This window comes from Salmo salar, chromosome ssa06, assembly GCF_905237065.1.
Source record: "Salmo salar chromosome ssa06, Ssal_v3.1, whole genome shotgun sequence".
Taxonomy (NCBI): domain Eukaryota; kingdom Metazoa; phylum Chordata; class Actinopteri; order Salmoniformes; family Salmonidae; genus Salmo; species Salmo salar.
In genome coordinates this window covers 58,415,749-58,423,030 of record NC_059447.1, presented here as the reverse complement: position 1 = coordinate 58,423,030, position 7,282 = coordinate 58,415,749, and positions in this window count along the sequence as shown.

Below are 7,282 nucleotides of genomic sequence, written 5' to 3'. Positions count from 1 at the left end.
ATTACTCACCACGAACTGGAAGAAGCATTTTCCTTTAACGAGTCCGACGAGAAAGATATACTGCTCTCCCGGGAACAGGCCCAGATGCCCATCATTTGCGTGAAGAAAAGACGGAGGAAAAGAGGGCGCAGATTGGGCTGCCTTTTGAGAATCCGTAGGCGAGCGAGTAAACTCTCACTGCCATCAATTCTACTTGCTAACATGCAGTCATTGGAAAATAAAATTGATGACCTACGATTACGATTATCCTACCAACGGGACATTAAGAACTGTAAAATCTTAAATTTCACCGAGTCGTGGCTGACACGGGTTAATATAGAGCTGGAGGGATTTTCAATGCACCGGCAGAACAGAGAAGCTACGTCTGGTAAGATGAGGGGTGGGGGTGTGTCTCTTTTTGTCAATAACAGCTGGTGCGCGATGTCTAATATTGCTCGCCTGAGGTAGGATACCTTATGATAAACTGTAGACCACACTATCTACCAAGAGAGTTCTCATCTATATTATTCATAGCCATCTATTTACCACCACAGACCGATGCTGGCACTAAGACCACACTCAACCAACTCTATAAGGCCATAAGCAAACAAGAAAATGCTCACCCAGAAGCGGCGCTCCTAGTGGCCGGGGACTTTAATGCAGGCAAACTTAAATCAGTTTTACCACATTTTTACCAGAATGTCACATGTGCAACCAGAGGGAAAAAACTCTAGACCACCTTTACTCCACACACAGAGATGCACACAAAGCTCTTCACCGCCCTCCATTTTGGCAAATCTGACCATAATTCTATCCTCCTGATTCCTGCTTACAAGCAAAAACTAAAGCAGGAATTACCAGTTACTCGCTCAATACAGTAGGGGTCAGATGACGCAGATGCTACACTACAGGATTGTTTTGCTAGCACTGACTGGAATATGTTCCGCAATTCATCCAATGGCATTCAGGAGTATACCACCTCAGTCATCGGCTTCATCAAAAAGTGCATCGACGACGTCGTCCCCACAGTGACAGTACGTACATATCCCAACCAGAAGCCATGGATTACAGGCAACATCCGCATCGAGCTAAAGGCTAGAGCTGCCGCTTTCAAGGAGCGGGACACTAATCCGGACACTTATAAGAAATCCCGCTATGTCCTCAGATGAACCATCAAACAAGAAAAGCGTCAATACAGGATTAAGATTGAATCCTATTACACCGGCTCTGATGCTCGTCGGATGTGGCAGGGCTTGAAAACTATTACGAACTACAAAGGGAAACCCAGACACGAGCTGCCAAGTGACGCGAGCCTACCAGACGAGCTAAATGCCTTTTATGCTCGCTTCGAAGGCAAGCAACACTGAAGCATGCACAAGAGCACCAGCTGTTCTGTATGACTGTGTGATAGTGGAGCGGGTCGAGAGTTTCAAGTTCCTTGGTGTCCACATCACCAACGATCTATCATTGTCCAAACACACCAAGACAGTCGTGAACAGGGCACGACAAAACCTTTTCCCCCTCAGGAGACTGAAAAGATTTGGCATGGGTCCCCAGATCCTCAAAAAGTTCTACAGCTGCACCATCGAGAGCATCCTGACTGGTTGTATCACCACCTGGTATGGCAACTGCTCGGCATCTGACCATAAGGTGCTACAGAGGGTAGTGCGTACGGCCTAGTACATCACTGGGGCCAAGCTTCCTGCAATCCAGGACCTATATAATAGGCGGTATCAGAGGAAAGCCCATAAAATTGTCAGAGACTCCAGTTTTCTCTGCTATCGTACGGCAAGCGGTACTGGAGCGCTACCTACATGTACAAATTACCTCTAACCTGTACCCGCACACTGACTCTGTACCGGTACCCCCTGTATATAGCCTCGTTATTGTTATGATATTTTGTTACTTTTTATAATTTTTTACTTTAATTTATTTGGTAAATATTTTCTTAACTCTTCTTGAACTGCACTGTTGGTTAAGGGCTTGTAAGTAAGCATTTCACGGTAAGGTCTACACTTGTTGTATTCGGCGAATGTGACAAATAAGGTTTGATTTGATTTGAGCTCTGGCCCAACTTCACCCACAAACGAGAGGTCTCTTCAGAGAAGTAGAAACCCTAATCAAACTGTGCCTCTGTCTTCCGATCGCTGTTGCGTCCTCGGAGAGGATAGTGTGTTGCCTACTCTTGTGCTTTATGCGCAAAAGCTTGTGGATAGTATGGTGTTGGCTACTGAAATTAGTCAACTGTGCTTTTTCTCTTTAATGCAGTTGTTGTGTTGTGGTTTGTTGAGCAATTATTTCTAACGATTGTGTGCTTTGGTGGGAGGTTCTGTTGATAAGTGGGTTAACTTTGCTGGAATTAGTTGGGTGGCATCGGCCCAATTCTGCATGGAGAGTTCTCAGCTCTGTTTTGTAAGCGGTGCGCTCATGATTTACACTCTTATCTATTCAGTTGTGATGGATAGGAGTCGTACACATGCTCTGCTGTTTGATACACAGTTTAGTTTGAGTTGAGTCGGGTCTCTCTCTCTCTCTCCCTCCTATGGCCCTCTCCCTGTCTCTCTCTCTGCCGCTTTTCTTCTCTCCACCTTGTGGTGGATATCAAGTGATCTGGAGTAGTGCTCACAATTAGACTTTCACTTTTTCTACTAGTTTACTATTCTCAACTTGGCGAAAAGGGAATGGGAACAATATCAAATAAGGGACATGGCACTCTTTCGCCCTCAACTCGTAGGACTGCTCCGGCCAAACACGTAGGTATAGGCTTATAGCCCACCGCACAGCCCAGCCTGTGCTCGATCGATCGAGGTGAGCACTTTTTTCCACGATGGCTTGCATAGATGTCCATGGTCCTGAAACCGTCTCTCATACACACCCATTGTAATTATGCAGTACCAAGAAATATGCGTGCTGTTCACAACAGGCTTTTTTGCAAAGAGCCATGATATGAAATTAACTTAGGCTGCAGTAATACTTTTACCAAGTCTTGTCCTACTAATCACATTGGGAATAGTATTTTGTTGTTAGTCTGCATAGTTGCAATACTTTATTATAAAGGTGATATATATATATATATATATATATATATATATTTTTTTTTACTCAAAACAACTTCCCGCGGCTATGGACTGTACCCAACCCTATGACACACCAAATACAGAACAGGCTTGGCGTAGAAAACGGTCAGCCTTGCCATTGTAACAGTTTAGGGGCAAAGTGCCTTACTCATGGCCACCAAGGCAGTAGGCGATTGCACCTGAAAAGTGATTTAGGTGTAATTAAACTTATCTGAGACCTAAAGATTTGTGTAAGCTCCCTGATCTAATGCCCAAGCTTAAGCTTAGCAGGGTAACACAGTCTTGTGGCCTGCAGGAGACCTACACTACATGACCAAAAGTATGTGGACGACCTGCTTGTCGAACATCTCATTCTATTAATATGGGGTTGGTCCCCCCCTTTGCTGCTATAACAGCCTCCACTCTTCTGGGAAGGCTTTCCATTAGATGTTGAAACATTGCTGAGGGGACTTGCTTCTATTCAGCCACAAGAGCATTAGTGAGATCGGGCACTGATGTTGGGTGATTAGGCCTGGCTCCCAGTCAGCGTTCCAATTCATCCCAAAGGTGTTCGATGCGGTTGAGGTCAGGGCACTGTGCAGGCCAGTCAAGTTCTTCCACACTGGACAAACCATTTCTGTATGGACCTCACCTTGTGCATGGGGGCATTGTAATGCTGAAACAGGAAAGGGCTTCTCCAAACTGTTGCCACAAAGTTGGAAGCACAGAATCATCTTGAATGTCATTGTATGCTGTAGCGTTAAGATTTCCCTTCACTGGAACTAAGGGGGCTAGCCTGACCATGAAAAACAGCCCCGGACCATTATTCCTCCTCCACCAAACTTTACAGTTGGCACTATGCATTCTGGCAGGTAGTGTTCTCCTGGCATCCGCCAAACCCAGATTCGCCCGTCGGACTGCCAGATGGTGAAACGTGATTCAATTCTCCAGAGTCCAATGGTGGCAAGCTTTACACCACTCCAGTCGACACTTGGCAGCTAACGCTTGGCATTGCGCATGGTGATCTTAGGCTTTTGTGCAGCTGCTCGGCCATGGAAAGCCATTTCATGAAGCTCCCGACTAACAGTTATTGTGCTGACGTTGCTTCAAGAGGCAGTTTTGAACTTGGTAGTGAGTGTTGCAACCGAGGACAGACAATTTTTACGTGCTGCGCACTTCATCACTGAGCAGTCCCGTTCTGTGAGCTTGTGTTGCCTACCACTTCGCGTCTGAGTCGTTGTTGCTACTAGACATTTTCACTTCACAATAACAGCACTTACAGTTGACCGGGGCAGCCCTAGAAGGGCAAAATTTTTATGAACTGACTTGTTGGAAAGGTGCCATCCTATGACAGTGCCACGTTGAAGGTCACTGAGCTCTTCAGTAAGGCCATTCTACCGCCAATGTTTGTCTATGGAGATTGCATGGCTATGTGCTCGATTTTATACACCTGTCAGCAACGGGTGTTGCTGAATTAGCCAAATCCACGAATTTGAAGGGTTGTCCACATACTTTTGTATATATAGTGTAGGTTAGACACCAGTCTGTCCCATTGGTGCTGTGACCTGGATAGGTATCTGTGAGGAGTTGAAATGGGTGGTGGGGTGTAACGAAGGTGGTTCTGTAAACTATTCTTGTTGTGTGTTTAGAAACCTTTTTTGATACCTAAAGAGATTAATTTGGTAGTAACTGTAAGGTTGCCGTTTTGGGCTGACAGGCTAAATCTGGCAGGTGTGAGCCAGACAGTTGCTGGTGTCATTGACTAAGTTCAAACTTGGGTCACTTCTTACCTTGCCGAACTATAGGCATGTTGCCTAGAGGTTAGAGGGGGGCAAACAACCAGAGGTTTTCTGGTTTGAATCCCAGGTCCGATTGGAAAAATCTAGTCTTTGTGAACCGGCAAATGGAGGGTTTCTGGTGTCTAATCCTAGATGCCATATCCTGTCATTGTGCCCTTGAGCAAGGCACAACCACAAAACGGCTCTGAAGTGTAATATTTTTGTATCTTGGGGGAGCTAACACAAGTCTTCAGGTCTCACACGAGGTTACTCAACATGCAATTGTGGTTCACCAAACTACAGATGTAGGATCTTAATTAAACCAGTTTCTCACAGCAGGAAAATAATCCTGCAGCAACAGGAAATGTGAAATATTGTGTGAATTCTAATTAATATAACTTTTTGTAGAAAAATCAAGTCAAAAACAAGGTGATCAAATTAAGATCTTATATCTGTACCAAACCACCTCTGTTACACTTCCGGGCACAGACTAGATTCTAACCCGGTCTACCACAAGGTCTCTCTAGCCCTGTCTACCACAAGGTCTCTCTAACCCGGTCTACCACAAGGTCTCAAGCAAGGTACTCATCCTGATATACATCCTGTTGTGTGTATGGTGTCAGGCCGTAGGTACTGTGATAGCAAAAAGGCATGTTCCAGATGAACAATGGCCAGGATTCCATTCGAGTCTTGGAAGAGCTGAGTTGTAGCACGGTTGACATTAAAGGTTTGAGCAGACATCTGCAGCGTTTACTGAATGCGATCTTCGCGACAAGAGTCGAATTGCCTTTAAATGGTGGATAGCCGAAAAGGGCCGATCGGACTGAATCCCAGCCAAAATTCAACCTGGGGCGGCAGGTAGCCTAGAGGTTAGAGCGTTGGACTAGTAACCGAGAGGTTGCAAAATCAAATCCCCGAGCTGTCAAGGTAAAAATCTGTCGTTCTACCCCTGAACAAGGCAGTTAACCCACTGTTCCTAAGCTGTCATTGAAAATAAGATTTTTTTTCTTAACTGACTTGCCTAGTTAAATAAAGGTAAAATAAAAATAAATTAAATAAATTAAAGATGTGTTCTATTGAAACTTTTATTAGAAAAATTTATGTCAGGAATGGATTTGTAAAGGTTTCATGAATGGCAATCTATAATCAAGTAAAGCGTTACACCGTGTGTGTGTGTGTGTGTGTGTGTGTGTGTGTGTGTGTGTGTGTGTGTGTGTGTGTGTGTGTGTGTGTGTGTGTGTGTGTGTGTGTGTGTGTGTGTGTGTGTGTGTGTACATTTCAATGTGTGCTTGTGATTGCCTCTACAGTGTGAGTGAATATTCCTGTATAATGTGCATGAGTTTGTTTGTTTTGCAATTGGCAGTGGGTGGTGATATGTGCATCAAATTGAGGAAAGTATAAGGCTACATAAAAACATTTATTTGGTATGTTATTACTTGATTGAAGTTATTCAATTATTCATCAAAAAAGTTGCTACTCGCCGATTATTGTAATAACCACCTGTTAATGTACTGACGTATTACATTTAGCAGGAAAAGTTATTACGTTAAAGTTCACCATTTTATTATGTCAACAGGCAAGTTATCTTAACCTTTTCGTTCCATAACAAATCTAAAAGGTATTACAAATAGAACATTTATTACATTAACGCTGTTCGTACATTAACCATTGTTACACACCCCCTGAGTCTACCATAGTTTACATCAAGAGCAGTACATAATCTAATCTAGTCTGCTGTCTAACATACCATTGCAAGCCTGGCAAGAGGCTGCTATGAGCCTGTCTACTTGGAATCAATTGTCCCTATCTGTGGGAGTGTGCTGAACTATCCAATAACTATGCAATCCTTTGTCATTTCCAGAGATATCCCTCGCAGGGAATGTGTTTTATTGTTTGTGATGCTGTGCAGCTGAAAGTATTGAGAAATATCCCACAGGCATCTATGAAAAATCATCATGCATTTATTGTTTGCAGGAATCATCTTTTTGAGGAGCACACAGATGCTCAGGCAGGCTTCTAGATGAATTGTAATATTAGTTTGTTGAGCTGTGTAATAGAACTGGGGAACCGTATAGACCTACACTAGGTCCACCATTTCAGGTTTCAAGTCCCAGTACAATACATCTCAAATAACATGTTTAATGTGTTTTCTTCCGTTTCAAATGTAAGTCTTATGTCACTCATAATAATATGTTGTTCCCATATTGCTCTGCTGTTGCATAAACAAATGCCTGTTGGTATTTTAATGTCCCTACCACCAGTGAGACACTTGCAGCAACATGGGGTGTTACAGCACTTATCGAGTGCCACTGTAAAATGTCGAGTGAGTGAACTGAATATATTGGGATGAAAACTAAAAGCTGTCTGTCTGTAGCATCATGATCATGCATAATTACATGCAAACTCCCCCGAGGAAGAATCTTACATTATAAATGAAAACATTTCCAGCCAAAGCTCTCTTGTACAAAC